Genomic DNA, 18865 nt, shown 5'->3' with positions numbered 1-18865 from the left:
CCAGGTGAGGAAGGTTTATTGCTACCCATTGTGTCACTATGCACACACAGGCAGGCAGTTCTTGCTTGCTTATCTTGCGTGAAGCTGTGTACACAGCAGGCCATCAAGAAAAACATTAACCAGAGCTTAGAGGGAGCACTGTGGGCAGATTGTGTTTTGAAGAGACACACCTGCTGCACTTATAAAACTTAACCTATATGGATAGTGGGAAGTGAACGGAGCATATTCTACTGATTGTCCTTGTTAGGAATTCTAGAGAGCTTATCAGCTAATAGCTATACAATAATAAAGGAAGTCAGTAGACTATTATTCTGGGAAAAAGGCACTTTACCCTTTGCATAATAAAATCAGTGACTCATAAAGGAACTCCGTTGAAGTAGTTATTGCCTTTTTGCCGTTAATAGATGTAAAATTGGTATTCAGTATTATTTTTGTTTTGTTTCAAATGACTTTATTCATTACATACAGACTCACCTGTCCAGCAATAGTGACAATGGCAGAAAGTCAAAACTGTATAATTGCCATAGATGTTTGAAAAGAGGCAAATACAGTTTTCTTTAAGGGCTTGATCACTCTAGTGCATGGCGGACACACACAAAATCATGTGCTTTCCCGCAATGCACAAAAAACGCTGTCCCTTTACTGATCTGCTTAATGGCACCCCCACGAAGCTTGCACACTCAAGCTCGCCAAAACACATGGTACTGTAGTACTATGCAGTTTGGTACGGCGCGATCCTGGCAGGTCATGTTGGGTGGTTCTGTTTGCCTGTTCTTCCATCTGTCCTGTTTTGCGCTGCTGGCCCATTTTAGATCCTTTACCCACAGCTCCTGGGTCAGACGTCTCTGGTGGCTGCCGATATGACTTTGGCATGCAGCATCCTGCATCTTTGTGGGTATAGATTCCCTTAGTCTGATTCATACATTTCAATCTACCTGATACATTTCCATATTCATTACTATGTTATATTTTTTTAACCATTTTACTTTCTAGGTTTAGTCTATGCATCAACCCCTGAAGAGTGAGACTGAACTCTCGAAATGCGTCGGGTCATTATAGATGCTATGACACATTTACCATAGATTTTTTGATTACTGTATGTACCTATGTAATGGATTTGTATACTTGGGCAAGCTGTTTGGCATTATGACACATTATCCCAGTTTTATACTCAATAAACTTGTACTATGTTTTTATTACTGGTTGTGTGGCGCTTCCTCTAAAGTCCCAACGGGCAAAACTCTGCAATTGTATGTACAATAGGGATGGAGGCGCCTCACAGGGTGTTATCAACCATATTTTGTTTCACTTCATGCTTCCCTCTGCTGACCAGGTTTATGGATATGCGGATTTTATTTTCCAGCAGGACTTGGCACCTGCCCACACGGCCAAAAGCACCAATACCTGGTTTAATGATCATGGTATCACTGTGCTTAGTTGGCCAGCAAACTCACCTGACCTAAACCCCATAAAGAATCTGTAAGGTATTGTCAAGAGGAAGATGAGAGACACCAGACCTAAACCAAAGATGAGCTAAAAAAAAACTGAACTTTCATAGCACCTCAGCAGTGCCACAGGCTGATCGCCTCCACGCCACGCCACATTGATGCAGTAATTCATGCAAAAGAAGGCCTGACTATGAATTGAGCGCATACTATACTGTACATGGACATACTTTTCAGTAAGCCAACATTTCTGTATTAAAAATCTTTTTTTTATTGGTAATACGTAATTTTCTGAGATACTGAATTTTGGGTTTTCACTAGCTGTAAGCCATAATCATCAAAATAAAAGAAAGAAATGCTTAAAATAGATCACTCTGTGTGTAATGCATCTACTGTATATAAAATATATGAATTATTATATGAACTATAATAACATATATGAATAACTATTGTACTTATAAATCTCCATAGGCAAAGCTTTAAAAATGTTAACAGGCTACTTGTTTAGAGTTACAGAGGAGGTCTTGCCTTAGAATTATTGCTCTCGCTCTAACGTTCACAGTGATACTTCACATGTGTGGTGCAAACACCTTTTACATATGCGTGCACGAGTGACATATGCGCTCGCTTCTGCATGCAAGCACGGAAGGATTCATTTTTTTTTTTCTTATTTATTATCTTGTTAATTTTCCTTTATTTGTTTAATTTTTTTGTGTATATAAACATCCCTTGTAATAGAAATAAGGATGACAGGTCCTCTTTATAGAGAGATCTGGGCTCAAAAAGACCCCAGTCTCTCCTTTACCTTTAAAAGTAAAAGGTTAAAAAAATAAAATTAGATATTTAGCTTTAAAAAAAAAAAGTTTACTTTCGCCCTATTTTAAAAGTGACGTCATACCGACGCTCCATCTGGTCTCTGTTTGCCTCTGTGACCAGCCGGCCACGATGTCGAATCATTACTTGGGCGCGCCAGTAAAACCGATAAGCCAGAGAAACATCGGTGAGAGGCAGGAGGGGATGTCTTGGACCACTCGCTAGCTTCCGGCTGGAAAAAAAATACCAGGGTTATGGCTGATAGCTTCAGCCATAACCCCGGTAAATCACTTGCAAACCGTAATGTATATATATGTATTGCAATCAGCAAATGGATAATCAACTTTTGCTTGTATTTTTTTACATGTTAACATTTAGGACTCATTCACACCAGCTCTTTTGGGCTGCGTTGAGCGCCATTGTTCATCATAGTCTCAAAACAAAGCTAAGGCAAAAAAGCCCTGCTTTGCATGGGGCTTGGTCACACCAACATGCTACCTTGGTATGTGTTGCGTCAGTGCCACCCAGTGGCCAGAAATACCTTGATCAGAAAAAAATGTATTGTGACCACTAGATGGCACTGGCGATATAGGAATTACACAGAATAGAGGAAGTAAGACAATTTTCGCCCTGATTGTGGTAATGTTTTTCACATCCACACAACAAACTTTTTGTACATAGACCCGTAACTAGTCCATGCCCTCTTTTTGCTTGAATAAAAGTTCAAATACAAGCATTGACTGAAGAATGGCTGGGATTTTTAGAACACATTCACACATACTTTATGCATTTTAGTGTGCTAATCAAATATTAATTTTAGGGTCCATTCACATTTTCATGTGCTGTTACTACAATGTGTGTAGTAACACCAGTGCATAGGTATCAATTTGAATATTGGGAGTAGACCCAAAAAAGAAGGGGAGGGGATACGCTCCAGGTGTCAGAGCCTATCAACCCAGATTAAAGTAGGAAGTAATTCCTCCAGGAGGGAGAAAGAGAAGAAAGAAGGAAGGAATGGGAAGAAGCAGAGGGCTGGTGGGATTTTTAAATGGTACCGTACCACTGTTTTATATATATATAGACACATTACCAATTTACCATAAGATAAAAAATATCAAATTTATTAATACAAGAAATTAAAAACAGCATTCACATAACAAAAAAGATATTTGGATAAATACAGAAGCATAGTGGATTCCTCAGTACTGTATACATCCGATATTAAGAACCGGATATTCACCCTACATGTTTCGCAGTTACATCAAACCGCTTCTTCAGGGGTATATATTGTGACAGTATTGTCCTGAGTTTCCTATACAACAGAAGGTAAAGTAAATTATCAGTATTAGGATAATACATCTGCATAGGGATCTGATGTCTCAATGTATGACCTAAAGTAAACCCGCACCAAATCACCCAGATGGACAAGAGAAGCAGGTGCCCAGAATACGCCTCACCCACGGGTGTGGAAGTAGAAACACAAAACAGCAGATTTAGGTGTGGATAAATAGATAGATCAAAAGATGTCCAGCTTTTCGTGCAAACATTGCGCTCAAAGCAGCCAAGACGCTGAGCCACCAAAGGAAGAATCGTTACCATATATATAAAAACAAGCTCAGTAGGAATTTCTTAACGGAAGCAGGAAGGGGAGAAGGAACCCATACCTAACGCTGCAGCAGGGCCTAGGTATTGGGGTTAGTATAGATGGTATGCATTTTAAAGTCACTCCTTTATTGTGCATTCGGTTTTGTATAACACCTCCATTGGTAGCCACTGTCTGTATGGATACAAAAATAACTAGGTCTGTTTCTAAAAGGGAGGGAAGGGCCATTCCACAGACATCCCAGCAATATATTTTAGTATCACATACCAATTCAAAAGGAGAACTTTCAGAAATGGTTGTTTGTAATATTTCCCATTGGGGTTGTTAATGATGGTAATGATGATGGATGATGGTAATCAATATGCAAGAGGGGAAAGGGGGGAACAAGCCCCTAATGGTAACCCACAATCGAGGATAGCACTAATCGGAAGATCTGAAAAAGTAATAAGGCATCAATGAAGGAAAGACAGTAAAATAAAATATCAGGCTCGTGCTGAATTAGGATGTTTCGCCATGTAACATACGCCGCTCTGCATCCGCGTAAAGGAAGCTCCTGCAGCCTGTAGATACTCGGATACACTGCCATTTTATGTGCCTCTTCAACCCGGCGTGTGACGTCTACCGGAACCGGAAATGACGCGCACGCCGAATCCGGAGCATGCGCAGTGCTACACTAAGATACAGTCGTAAAGAACGGCTGCGTGGAGCCACACTGTCGGTGAGAAGGGGGAAGTGCGTAGGTATCAATGGGCCCCTATAGTTTCCCTGTTTGAAAACATTACACTGCAGTGAATTCAGCCACAATAAATGTCTTTTTCTTGAAATGTATTTTAATGTTGCAAAAGTCATGTATTTACTAAATAAAAATGGACAAGTGTGTTCATAGTAATGAAAGTAATACAAGTAACATGCAACTAAATTGCTTCTATAAAACAGCACCTTGCAAATTGAACCTCATGAAAAACTGATGTAATCTGAAGAGATTTTCAGGACTGCTGCTCTCTAAGGGCTCTTGCACATGGATAAACTCATACAATTCTGGTGTTTCTCTCCCCTAGGTCTCCAGGTGGAAAGCCTAGGTCCTCCCTATAGCCTCCCATGGACCTACATGGCTGAGCGTGGCTGTACCTGGCTATATGGCTGTGCTATTGTATTGTACACGAGTATAGTATACAGACAAATGCAAAAAACTAAAAAGTTTAAATTTTTCCATACATTTATATGATATATTCACAGTTACATGGAATTCAACTGAGCAAGCATGAACTGTAGCAATTTTAGGGAGGTTTTATGGCTTTGGCATCAATCATGCTGAAAATGTGGTTTAAACAAAGAGGATTTAGAGAACGGGAGTAAAATATTATCAATAGCAAAGCATAATCGCAATGTGTTAGGAGGCAGACACAAAAGTACTGATTGTTCCAAATTATTTTATAGTATCTGAATTATATGCAGAATACTGTGGAAGGGGGTGAACGTGCCTTGTATTAAAGTGGTTAATCACCACTGGGCTTTTAATTATTTTTTGTTATATAAATAAAAACATACCAACAATTTTTAAAAAAAGAACACATTTTTCTTTGTTCCTGTTATACAATTTTGCAAATAAATAATCTTTTCTAATAAATGTAGGCAAAAATGTATTCTGCTACATTTCTTTGGTAAAAATCAGTGTATAGTATTTAGTTTGTAGGAAAGTTATAGAGTCTACAAACTATGGTATATATATTTAAAAATTGATCAATACTGATGTATTGTTGGTCTATCTCATTTCTTGAGGTTCTAAAATGCCAAGGCAGTACAATAACCCCCCAAATTACCCTTTTATTGGAAAGTAGACAATCTGAGGTATTTAACAAGAGGTATGGTGCGTTTATTTGAAGTTGACATTTTTGAAGAAATGAAATAAAGTTTGTTTTTTTCACATTTTTTTTACATATTGTCACCAGAGCAATACAGCATCATCATAAGACTGGTGTGGCAATGATCAGGGATACTGACTGGTGACAGTATGTAAAAAAAATGTTTTCATAATTTTTTCTCAATTTTGTTGAGAAAGATTACTTCTTTTTTTACATTTTTGTTTCTTTTTTTTTTCTTTTTTTTTATGTACTGTTACTATAGTCTGGGGAAGTGATCAGGATTTTTTTTACACTATTATTGCTTGTACCAGTGATGATCACCATTATAAGCAATCATTTATATAAATGCTATCCATTCGTTCATAGCCATTCATTGTGTACTATTGTGATAGCTGCGATTGGCCACAGCTATCACATGGCACAGATGCACTGTGATTGGCCCTGTCTGTACTGTGTGATTACTGTTACCAATCACAGAGATCATCACATCTCATGACAGTTGTACACAATGACTGGCTTTCATTCATAGCTATTCATTAAGACCAATTGTTATGTGATTGCTGTGACTGGTCATAGCGATCCAATGGTACCGGGGCCAGCCCAGTACAATGGTCATCCACTGGACACAGTGGGTAACAGATCGTGAATGCATTGGTCATGTGACTGGGAGGACATCATGTGACCTCCACAAGGAATAGCAATGCTTCCACTTGACTGTCATTTGTCTATAGGAGGTGGCTAAGATAATTTTTGCCCTCATTCCCATATCTTGGATGTACATGAACTTTCATTGGGTGAATAGCTATCCAACTTATTTATAAATCAACCCCCTAATATTTCCAAAGTCAATACTACACTCTCCCAAACTATATTATTTGAAAAACTGACAGCCAAACTCAAGAAAAGATTGGCCATATTTGAGAAAATTTGGGAACCCTGGCCCACATGCTCTGATCTTCAGGTGTCAGATATGCTTAACACTTTTGAACTTACTTCATAACCCCATACATAGGCAACACAGAACCAGCGCACCAACCCTCCCAACTCGAGCATGTATGACCTGCAATGTATTAGGGCATTTTTTCACTGACCCCCAATTTAAGGAACACTATACAGGCAAACAATGTAGCACTACAGTTTCCATTTTCTCTGCATTCCTTTTCTGGACATTATTATTCTTTGTTTCCTTCCATGGTTACTGCTAAAATAATTGTGTCATATAGACCAAGAGGTATAGGAAAAAAGATAATTTATTTTGGATTTCAAATATACTAACTTTTTTTGTTGCAGTCTGTGAACCCACTGCAAATATTTTCCATTACTTTTACATAGTTACATAGTAGGTGAGGTTGAATAAAGACAATAGTCCATCCAGTTCAACCTGTGTGTAGGTGTGTGTGGCTGTAATCATCACACATACCCCTGAATGTTCTGATCCTTGAGATGTAAGTCTAAGAGTCTTTTGAAAGCCACCATACTACCCGCAGAAACCACCTCTTGTGGTAGAGAATTCCACAATCTTGTAGCCCTAACAGTAAAGAACCCCCCACGTTGCCTGAGGTTAAAACGCTTCTCCTCTAATCGCATTGTATGCCCTCGAGTCCTCATGCAATCCCTTCGAATGAACAGTTTTTTTTCTAAGCTGGGATCCCTATTAAGATATTTATAAATTGCTATCATGTCCCCCCTCAGACATCTCTTCTGCAGGGAGAATAAATCGAGCTATTGTAGACGCTCTTCATAGTCAAGGTCCTCCAATCCCCTAATTAGTTTAGTTGCCCTTCTCTGGACTCTCTCCAGCTCCAACACATCCCTCCTGAGGACTGGCGACCAGAACTGGACAGAATACTCCAGATGCGGTCGGACCAGAGTTTTATAAAGTGGAAGGATTATAGTCTTATCTCTGGAATACATCCCTTTCTTTATGCATGCTAATATTATGCTGGCTTTGGCAGCTGCCGTTTGACATTGCATGCTTCTTGCCTGTCTTGAAATAATGGAGGGGGAATCCTCCCTATAAGGGGCGGGGGGGGGCAGACTACAAATAACCCAACATTTAATTCCTTGGCCTTTCTGTCCAAAACCTAAAAAAAAAAACAAAGAAGGTAGGTCTGAAGCTCAGCTTTAAAGTATAACTTTAAAGATTATATTATGGGCAGCCTGGGCTGCCACCCTCAGCCCTGGGAACTAATACAAGTTAAAATACTATTTATTTTTACTTTAAAATATATTCTTCTACTCTTTCTAGGCTGTTTTTCCCATGGTACTCTGAACTTTACCAAACAAATTATTTAATTTTAGCCTCGCTTATAGATTTGTCAGAAGATGAACTGTGGGAGAAGGAAGACACGACTAGCAGCCAATCAGTTGTGTTGTATGCAAATGTGCATACAAGGAACATGTTGATAAGAGGAATTAGCTAACCTTATCAGTCTGCTGCTGATCTTTCAGTGTCCAGTCAGCTTGCAGGGGGTGGAGACACCACTGTATTCCTTCTAACTGTAACAGAGAAAGTGGTTGCTTCTACCTGGTAGACCCGTGTAGCAGAGCTGTTTAAGGTTGAATAGAGATAGTTTTATTAGTAAAAATTGTGGATGAATACAAAAACAAGCGCTCAAAAAGAATGAGCACACATACACAAGGAAATTATCAGTATAACATAAACCAAATTGTGAAATGAGAAATACACAATAGAAGGGGGTCTATATTCTGAATCAGAAACTGTCTGTGTGTTTTAACGCAGTCAAGGGTCAGCAAAAGACAATCTTTATAGTATTAGAGAAAAGAAAAAAAAATGTTTGCAAAAACCCTTAATATATCAATTCACAATAACATTAGTGGAAAAGTGAAGAGTAAAGAGTATAGGTAGAGATGAGAAGGAAAAGATGTAAAAAGGAAATAAGAAAGAGAGAGGGGGTAGAAATTAGTTCTCTTGATTTTTAGAATGTAAAATAAAGGTTTACACTGACTTAAGCTGGATACACACTATACAACTTTTGTTGGTAGATTTCCTTTAGATTTACCTTCAACTATGTAGTGCAATACATTGCATACAAATGAAAAGTGTTTAGGTCCTCATATTATATGGTTTTGGTAAGTCTAAAGGAAAAAATCTAAAGAAAATTGTATAGTGTGTATCCAGCTTTAGTCTATTTCTCAATTTCTCTGATGAGGAATAGTGTATCCAAATGTTTCACAGCCAGGGAGAAAGACGGTTCGCAATAATTTTAGAGAATAATTTTAAATCAATGTTTAACAGAGAGATTGGCCTGTAATTACTACAAAAAGAGGGATCTTTTCCCGGTTTAGGGATAATTGCTATCTGGGCTTGTAAAAGTAGAGGAAGAGGGAAGATGAGAGTCGTCAATGGTTTTGAATGCTTTGGATAGAAGTGGTGTCAAGAGGGGTGCAAAGGTCTTATAGAAACATGGAGAGAACCCATCAGGGCCAGGGCTCTTACAGTTTTTAAGTCCTTTAATGACCTGCAAAAACTCAGCGTCCATTATAGGGGAGTCCAATTCCCCCCACCTCAGTCAGCGGAAAAGTGGGTAGTGTTGTTTCGGTAATGTAGGTGTGTGCATTCATAGTGGCAGAAGGGGAGGTAGGGGAGGCTGTCAGGGTTGATAAGTAAAGATGAGTAATATGTTTGAAATTCCTTGGATTTTTCCTGTGTCTGTTTACTTTTTGATGTTTGAGGGAGAAAGGATATAAGGAATTGATGGGCGAGTTTGTAGTGTATGTAACGTCCTTTGTCTCTAGCTATCAAGGAACGATCTGTGAACAAACGTAAAAGATCTTGGCAAGCATTGGATAATTCCACCAATGTTGGGGGATCAAGGGACCTTATATGGATGGCCTCTAACGTGGCTATTTGGGACAGAAGACTTTTAATATCTGTCGCTCGTTACCTTTTAAGCCGGGAGCCATGTTGAATAAACACACCCCTCAGGACACACTTCAGAGCTTCCCATTTGGTTAAAGAATTGGTTTGGTCTTGGGCATGGTTACTGACAAACTCTTGAATGGCTTGTGAAATGGCTTGAGAGAAAGCTGAGTCAAACAAAAGATGGTCATTTAGCCGCCAAGAGGATTTCTTGGCTTGAGGCTTGACTTGGCCCAAGGTTAGGTGTACCGAGGCATGATCCGACCAAAGTCGCATGCCAATGAACGCGGAAGGGTGAGAGTCTAAAAGTGATTGGAAGACCAATAGGTAGTCGATCTGGCTGTGTGTTGTGTGAGCTGGGAAGAAGTATGTGTAATCCCTCTCAGAGGGGTGTAACACTTGCCACACATCTACCAAGGACAATTTTGTGAAAGGTGAGTGAATTTTGGTCAGAGAGGTGGAAGTAATAGCAGACTTACCCAAAGAAGAATCCAGTCTCGGGATCAGTGGGGTGCTGAGGTCCCCTCTGAAGATCACATTCGTAGTGCCAAAGGATTCCTGGTGGGATGTCGCAGAAGAGAGGAATCGCAGCTGATCCTAATTGGGAGAGTATACATTAGCAACAATAAAAACTGACTGCATATACTTTAGTTTTAGGAAAATATAGCAGCCTATCGGGTCTGAAAGAGCCTAGCACTTCGAGTGTGAAAGAGGAATAGAACGCTATAGAAATCTCTCTTGATTTGGCAGAGGTATTAGTACAATGAAACCACGTGGGATAAAATTTACTATGGAATTAAGAGATTTTTCCAGAGCGGAAATTAGTTTCGTGCAACAAAAGAATTTGAACACGGGCTTTGTGAAGTGATATAAAATTTGCCTACATTTTTCAAGTACGTTAAAACCTCTGCAGTTTAAAGAGGAATCGGATACATTCAAGGAGATTGAGGGAGCCACCTTACAAATATGGAGAGGTAGAGAAAGACCATTTGATCAAGAGAACTCAAATAAAGCGGAGAAGGCTTAAATGGCCAAAGAGTGGCCAGAAAAAGAAGAGAAGAAGAACAGACGAGTAAGAGAGCATAGGGTGATACCACAACCCACTTAGGGGTTTCAACAGGTCTATCAATTGCATGTACAAAGTGTGCAGCAGAGCACCCTGCGGGCATCTGCAACAGCTGGGTATATGCCCATTGTGGTATATTGATTCTGTCAAATAGGTATATGGGGAAAACCCCACCCCCTAGTGCAGGAAGTAAAGAAAAGAAAACATATCCATGACCATAAAGGCCATAAAGAGCGCACTATAGTACAAGTTGAGATCAGGGCCGCTAAGGGCACTGAAGACCCTAATGTGAGGATCGTATATAGCAAAGAAAGCGGCCCCCACAAACCCGGAGGTGATTGAAATATCTAAAAAAGGGAACTGTAAGAAATGGATCTGAGAGAACTGGAGGATATCTTATCCCCACTATAACTGCTACAATAGTGATAAAGGGCCAGCGTATGAATATGTTCACATATATAGAAATATAAAATAAAAAAGAAAAAAAAAAAAGAAACAAACAGCAAACCTATCTTATAGGACAATGCAGAGGTGAAAAAAAAAAAAACTAAACAGTGAACATCAGAGCAACCTAGCATCTAGAAGCCCATTAAGAGCTGACAGGAGTAAAAGCCGGGACCACCAGTACCTGGATACTGAGAAAACATTCACCAACTGATACAATCCAGGTCTTCATCCTGCAGGGGACTTGGAGGCAGTAGATCTGGGACGCTTCTTCTTACGAGTTTGCCATCCCATAGATAGGGGAAAGCCAGGAGTTGTAGATTTTAGGAGCCAGCCTGGCAGTGAGATCAGGGGAAGCTCAAAGGCTCAGAGGAAGGTAGGCAGATCCCCAAGGGTGCAGAAGACTGCAGATTTTCCATCAAGCGTGGCTGAGAGTTGAAAGGGGAAGTCCCAGTGATATTTGATGTGTTTAGCCTGGAGTGCACCTGTAAGTGGCTACAGGGCTCGTCGCATGTCCAGGTTCAGCTTCGATAGGTCCGTCAGCAGTTTGACTGGAGTATTATTGAACAGGATAGTGTCCTCCATGCGGGCTACTTGCATGATCTCTGCTTAGACCTTTTAAAAATGAATTCTACAGATGACATCATCCCTAGGAAAGGCAGGGTTAGGAAACTTGGGGCCTAACGCTCTGTGGATGCGATCAAGCTCTAGTGGTGCATTTTAAGGTTGTTGAAGGAGCTGATTAAAAATCGATGTGGCGGCAGAGGCTAGATCTGTAGTTTCCACCGTTTCAGGGAGGCCACGGATGCAAATATTATTTAATATGCTCCTATTTTCTTGGTCATCCAGATGATAGCAAAGCTGTTGGATCTGCACAGTGTGTTCTTGGAAGATCACCTCATGTCATGTTCATTTAGCTTAATCACTGTGTTATACATATTGTGTTCTATACCCTCCAATCTGCCTGCTACATCTTTGCGGAGGTCAGCAATTTCATGCTTATATGAGAGTTCCAGCCTCTTGACATAGGCCTCAAAATCATGGCGGGTCGGTAGGGCTTTGATGTATGCCTCCATGTCCCATCCCTCGCAAGAGAGTTGTGATTCAGGGGAAGGGCAGCCAGAATGGACTGTGCCGCATTCCAATTCTTGAGGGGAGCAGGGCGATGCTGGGTTCTCACCTGTGAGGCCTCGTGCTGACCATAGGATCAGGCCAGCACCATCTTGGACGAGGGGGAGCCGCTGTGAGAAGACCCGGATCTCGTGAAGAAATTACCGATTTCACCCTCCTTTGGGGCATTAGAAGGACTGCGACTCCTCCCCATTGCAGGTTGCTGTGTTGTCTTTGTGGGCACTGGGAGCTGTGTTTTTCCCAGGTTAGGCGGGAGCCGAGAGAAGACGTCTTGCCGATTCACGTGCCTGGACACGCCCCCATAGCAGAGCTGTTTAAATTTTAAAACTATATGGACAGAATGTCCATTTTTTTACTTTTTTTGCAAGTAAAACATCTTCCATATACGTATTTCATCAGTGTCTTTAATCGTTGGTCTAGAGTTCAACTTCAAATAGAGTAAACACATTGCAGTTACCGTTCATGTTCCTCTTGTGTTAATGTCATGTTAATGTAAATCGAAAACTCACTTCAAAGATTCATTCTAACATTGTATGGCCTTATACAGTGTAATTCAAGGTTACGTTATCGACTTTCTTCCCTCCCGCACCCAGCAGCTATTAAATTATAACCAGAGGAAAGGCCATCCAGATGTATCCAGTAGAGAACAATGTCTGGGCACGTTCTGTGTTGACACAGCAAAGAATGACTTCTAAGGTCAGTCTGCTCATTTCTGGCCTAACATCGTGTACATAACATTAGAAGGAGGTGACTGTCTCCATTTATGTACTATCAGGGCCTGCTTGGCACAAAGCGTTTTCCTGGGCTGAAACTTCCCAAAGAGAGTCATGAATTTCCCATTTTTGGCATCCAACAAGAAGCTGGACTTGGAAGTTTGTCTTACAGCAAGTGCAGCATATAGCAATAACCATGAATAACCACTGCAGTACAGGGACTGGTTTACTAAAGACAAATAGGCTGTTCACTTTGAAAGGAAATTCTCCCTTAGCTCAGTAAATGTGGGGATAATTCACAATGCAAACAATACCCAACACCCTGCAAGTGATTAAAAAAAAAAACAGAATTTTTACTTGCACATGATTGGATGATGAAAGTCAGCAGAATGTAACCTTCAGTAAATCAACACCATAGACACACAGCATAAAAAAAGACACTGGTATTTTTCTGTATCAGTTCATTGCTGCTATGGCTACAGGAATATGACAGTTTAGCTGCAGATAGTTTGCTGTGATCTGAAGTGGCTAAACGCCACCTCTTGAGCAACACTGTTCTATGGCCGCACTGTTCTATGGCCGCATACAAACTGGCCAATTAACTGCAAACTCCACAAAAATGCCGACCCTGGACGAACATTGATTATTGCTAGCAGCCACCCCTGGCTGCACACATTACCAATTTATATACCCAACAAATGGAACATTTTTACACTGATCAGTTTCTCTTTTGTTTTTGCCTTACCAAAAGCAAATTGCATGACCATTAAATCCCTATGGAGCTCCTTACACCAGTCAGTTGCAGTTACATATAGTTACATAGTTACATAGTAGTTGAGGTTGAATAAAGACAATAGTCCATCCAGTTCAACCTGTGTAGGTGTGTGTGGACATATTAATTTACCATACCCCTGAATGTTTTGATCTTGGAGATGTATGTCCAAGAGTCTTTTAAAAGTAGCCATACTTCCCGCAGTTACTACCATTTGTGGAAGAGAGTTCCACAATCTTATTGCCCTTACTGTAAAAAACCCTTTGCGTAGCCTGAGGTTAAATCGCTTCCCCTCTAATCGCATTGTATGGCCTTGTGTCCTCTTACACTCCTTGAGACTGAATCGTTTTTTATCTATGCTGAGATCACCGTTGAGGTATTTGTAAATCGCTATCATGTCTCCTCTCAGGCGTCTCTTCTCTAGGGAGAATAAATCGAGCACTTGTAAACACTCCTCATAATTTAGGTCCTCCAATCCCCTAATTACCGTATATACTCGAGTATAAGCCGAGTTTTTCAGCATGTTTTTTCATGCTGAAAGTATCCCCCTCGGCTTATACTCGAGTCACTGGCTTCACTGTGTTTTTAAAAAATGGCGGCGACGTGTCACTGCGCATGTGCAGCATGCCCGGGAATAGCCGAACGTGTGCGGGTTTTCCCGAGCATCGGCGGCGCATTTGTGGTGACGTAGTATTGGCGCCGGGCGGCGCGATTTTTAAAACGAAAGCGGCTCACCGACAGGTAAGTGAGACTCCTCAGCAGCCCCTGCATTTCTTCATGCAGTGCTGCAGGCATGGTACAGGACATTCTCCTGTACCATGCCCGCAGCACTGCATCTCCTGTGCCATGCCTGTACTTACTGTGCCATGCCTATACCTACTGTGCCATGCCTATACCTATTGTGCCATGCCTGTACATACTGTGCCATGCCTGTACATACTGTGCCATGCCTATACCATCACCTGTGCTATGCCTATACTATCACCTCTGCCATGCCTATACCATCACCTGTGCCATGCCTATACCATCTCCTGTACCATGACCTGTCCCATGCCTGTTCCATGACCTGTGCCATGTCTGTACCATGACCTGTGCCATGCCTATACCATCACCTGTGCCCTGACCCATTCCATGCCCTTACCATGACCTGTGCAATGCCTATACTATTACCTGCGCCATCTCCTGTACCATGCCCGCAGCCCCTGTTTTGTGTCTTGTAGTGGTCCAGTTGGGTCCAGTAGCTGCTGCATTTCCCACTCTAGGCTTACACTCGAGTCAATAAGTTTTCCCACTTTTTTGTGGTAAAATTAGGGGTCTCGGCTTATATTCGGGTCGGCTTATACTCGAGTATTTGCGGTAGCTTAGTTGCCCTTCTTTTGACTCTTTTTTCAGTTCCAGCACATCCTTTCTGAGGATTGGAGACAAGAACTGGCCAGAATACTCCAGATGTCACTGGACCATAGTTTTATAAAGTGGCAGGATTATAGTTTTTATCTCTGGAATCTATCCCCTTCCTAATGCATGCTAATATTCTGCCGGCTTTGGCAGCTGCAGCTTGAGATTGCATGCTATTGCTTAGTCTATCTTCTACTAAGACTCCCAGATCTTTCTCCATGTTTGATTCCCCCAGAGGTACCCCCCCAAAGCGTATTTTGCCTTTATGATTTTAGTCCCTAAGTGCAATACCTTACATTTCTCCACATTAAACCTCATTTGCCATGTAGTTGCCCACTCTGTTATTTTGTTCAGGTCGTTCTGTAAGATTTCTGCATCATTATGTGAAGTTATTGCCCTGCTTAATTTTGTGTCATCTGCAAAAACTGAGATTGAGCTAGTGATCCCATCCTCAATGCTATTTATGAATAAATTGAACAAAATTGGTCCAGGACTAAGCATTAGGGGAACCCCACTTTATACTCCAGACCAGTCTGAGTACGAGTTATTTATTATCACCCTTTGGACATGCCCCTTTAACCAGTTTTCTACCCAAGAGCAAACCTTGTGGTCTAAGCCTGAAGACCTTATTTTGTAAATTAATTATTTGTGGGGGACTGTATCGAATGCCTTAGCAAAAACCAGATACACCACATCCACAGGTCTCTCGCTTTCTAGCTCACAGCTCACCTCCTCGTAGTATGTTAACAGATTAGTCTGACAAGAACGTCCTTTTGAAAACCTGTGCTGATTACTGCTGATGATACTGTTGACTTTAGCAAATTCTTGGATATAGTCCCTTATCATCCCTTCCAGTAATTTACATACTATTGACGTCAGGCTGACCGGCCTATAATTGCCCAGGATATGCCTCTGCCCTTTTTTTGAATATTGGTATCACGTTAGCTTTCCTCCATTCACCTGGTCCAGGTCCTTCAAAATACTATCTGCAAAGATCAGGAACAGTGGTCTAGATATAACCTTACTGAGTTCTTTGAGTACTCTCAGATGCATGCCATCCGGTCCTGGTGATTTATTTGTGTTAATGGTATCAAGCCTTTTCATGATTTCACCCTCTGTTAGCCATAGCGGCATGTCCTGTGAAGTACTGCTAACCATACAGTCATGGTCAGTATACCCCTCCTTTTCCTGTGTAAAGACTGAGGAGAAGAAAGCATTTAGCACAGTTGCCTTCTCTGTGTCCTCTGTATTCATCCTCCCATCCTCGTTAATTATGTGTGCAACTTGCTCTGACCTCGTTTTTTTGCTCTTGATATATTTAAAGAATTTCTTAGGGTTCCTTTTACTTTCTTCTGCTATATGTCTCTCAAAATCGATTTTAGCCTTCTTGATTTCGTATTTGCATTTCTTATTCAATTCCTTGTATTGGTGGAAAGCCCCCTCCGATTTATATCTCTTAAAGGCCATTTTTCCCCTAATCAGTTTTTTTACATTACGGTTTAGCCACCCTGGTTTGGCCTTGGCTCTTCTAAATTTGTTTCCCATAGGAATGCACTGTGCGTTCAATTGCATTGTTTTCATAATTCCTAGGCTCAAGTGCATTTTTTAAAAGTCCTGCATGCTATTTTTTTGATGCATGTTTGGTGCTGTAAAAAACTGCACCAAAACACACCTCAACATTTAAATAAATGGAAAACATATCAAATACACAGCAAAAATGCATGGAGTCACATGTCCTTTTTTCACACATTCGAAACACACTGAAAATGTAGCAAAAATGCATATGCATTAATACTGTGTTTTTGCAACGAAGCAGTGTGAAAGCAGCCTAAAAAAGCAACTGACAGGTGTGAAGAGGTCCATAGGATTGAAAGGGATGCATTATGCATTTTTGCAACAGAGCAGTGTGAAAGCAGCCAAAAAGGCAACTAAAACACAACTGAACAGTGTGAAGAGTTCCATAGAATTTAAAGGGATGCATTTTACATGCATTTGTCGTCCACTTTTTTTAACTGAAAAACTGATCAGTGTGAAAGGCTCCTTAAAGGTAACACATGTTTTCAAAAACACAGAAAACACAGTTATAATTAAATTTATTTGGGTGTCCACTGTTGACAATGGAGTGAATTTAGAGGAATCTATAGTGAAATTGCAATAAAAAGTCTCTTCATATATGCTAAGAACATAATGTAAACATAAATATACTGCAAACTGGCACATGCTAAAATAACTCCTTTTTTTTAGCAATTTGTTTTTTTGTGGCCACGTACTATAGCTGGCTTCTGTGTTCTTCACCTAAAGCAGCCCCCTTTCCCATAAGACAAGCAGGCCCATCGGTACTCGTTTGCCCCCAAGGCTTGAACACAATGCTATAGCGCCTGGCAATCATGCTGGGGCAGGAGCAAACAGGTCCTTGCTGTTGGCAGATGGGCAGAGTGGTTCAACGACAGTCCAGATACAAGGCAGGCAAGGTTGAGAATAGTCAGGGTCGAATTTGTAGTTAAAAGGCAGGCACAATTCCAAGCATATTTGATATCCAATCTGAGGGCATCAACAAGGGAATCAGAACTAGCAGACAGGGTAGACAAACAGGGAGCTTGTAGCACGTGTTAAACACAATATTACAACCATTAGACTGCAGGCTTGGCTGGCATAAATCAGTTTTGGTTTCCTTCTAGAAACTGGCTACATTAATCATCTTGCAGGTAGACAGACAGACAAGGAGAATGCCACAGCCAAAAACCAGGATACTGGAATGGTGGAGCAGGAGCTCTACACACGTCTGACAATTGAGATAAAGTTGCACGTCCCTCAAAATCATCTCTAACCCAAACCCCAAACTCCCACTTTTTTGTACTCTAATGAGCTTCAGTCTGAGTCATTCCCCACCCTGCATTGCAGGGGGGGGGGGGGGAGTTTGACCCAGTACAAAAAAGTGGGGTTCATACTTTGGATTAGAGTTGGCTTCAGAGGACTCCCAAGCTCACTTCTAGCAGAAGAGACAACAATGGGGGTGGCAGCAAAGGGGAGCACAGACATTTTAATGCTGGAAAAGAATACACTGAGAGGTATGACACACGTTTGGAATTCATGTAATTAGGACAAAATGTATGGTTAAAAATTAATCGGTGCTATGACTAAAGGAAAAGCAAATCTTTATTTTGAAAAAAACATATATATATATATATATTTTTTTTTTGTTGCTACATAAAGTTGTTCCAAAGGTATTAAAAAAATCAAGCTACATTCTATAAAATGGCAAAATTTGCTCTGATCACCAAGTTGTAAAATAGCCCAGGTCAGAAAGAGATTAAAGCATATCAATGGAGTGTCTGGTAGAATTTGATGGTTTGTCTGATGACCCTGGACCCTTCTCCAAAGATCATCAATGTAACAAGGCAATTCTGCAATAGGAATGGGTGGAGTAAATTTGACAAACTGTTTGTTTTAATAAAGCAACCAGCATTTTGTGACTAACTGAATTACTATCAGCAATACATGTCAGGGTGTGTATTTATATTTCCTTGTAAACCCCTACTGACACTGCCTCGAAATTAAACTGGTGCATAGTAAGAGGTTTTTATATCCACTTACTTGGTGATTGCAAAAGCAGTGAGACTGTTCCAATTTAAAGAACTCTGTTGATTATTACTATATTCAAACTGGACACAGCTTTTCTAGACGACCATCTTTATATTACAGTATGGAAGCAAACCATAGGTAACAGCAGGAGATAGA

This window comes from Pelophylax lessonae (assembly GCF_965119305.1).
Source record: "Pelophylax lessonae genome assembly, chromosome: 3".
Classification (NCBI taxonomy): domain Eukaryota; kingdom Metazoa; phylum Chordata; class Amphibia; order Anura; family Ranidae; genus Pelophylax; species Pelophylax lessonae.
The sequence above is the reverse complement of the archived record's forward strand: the minus strand, read 5'-3'. Positions refer to the sequence as shown.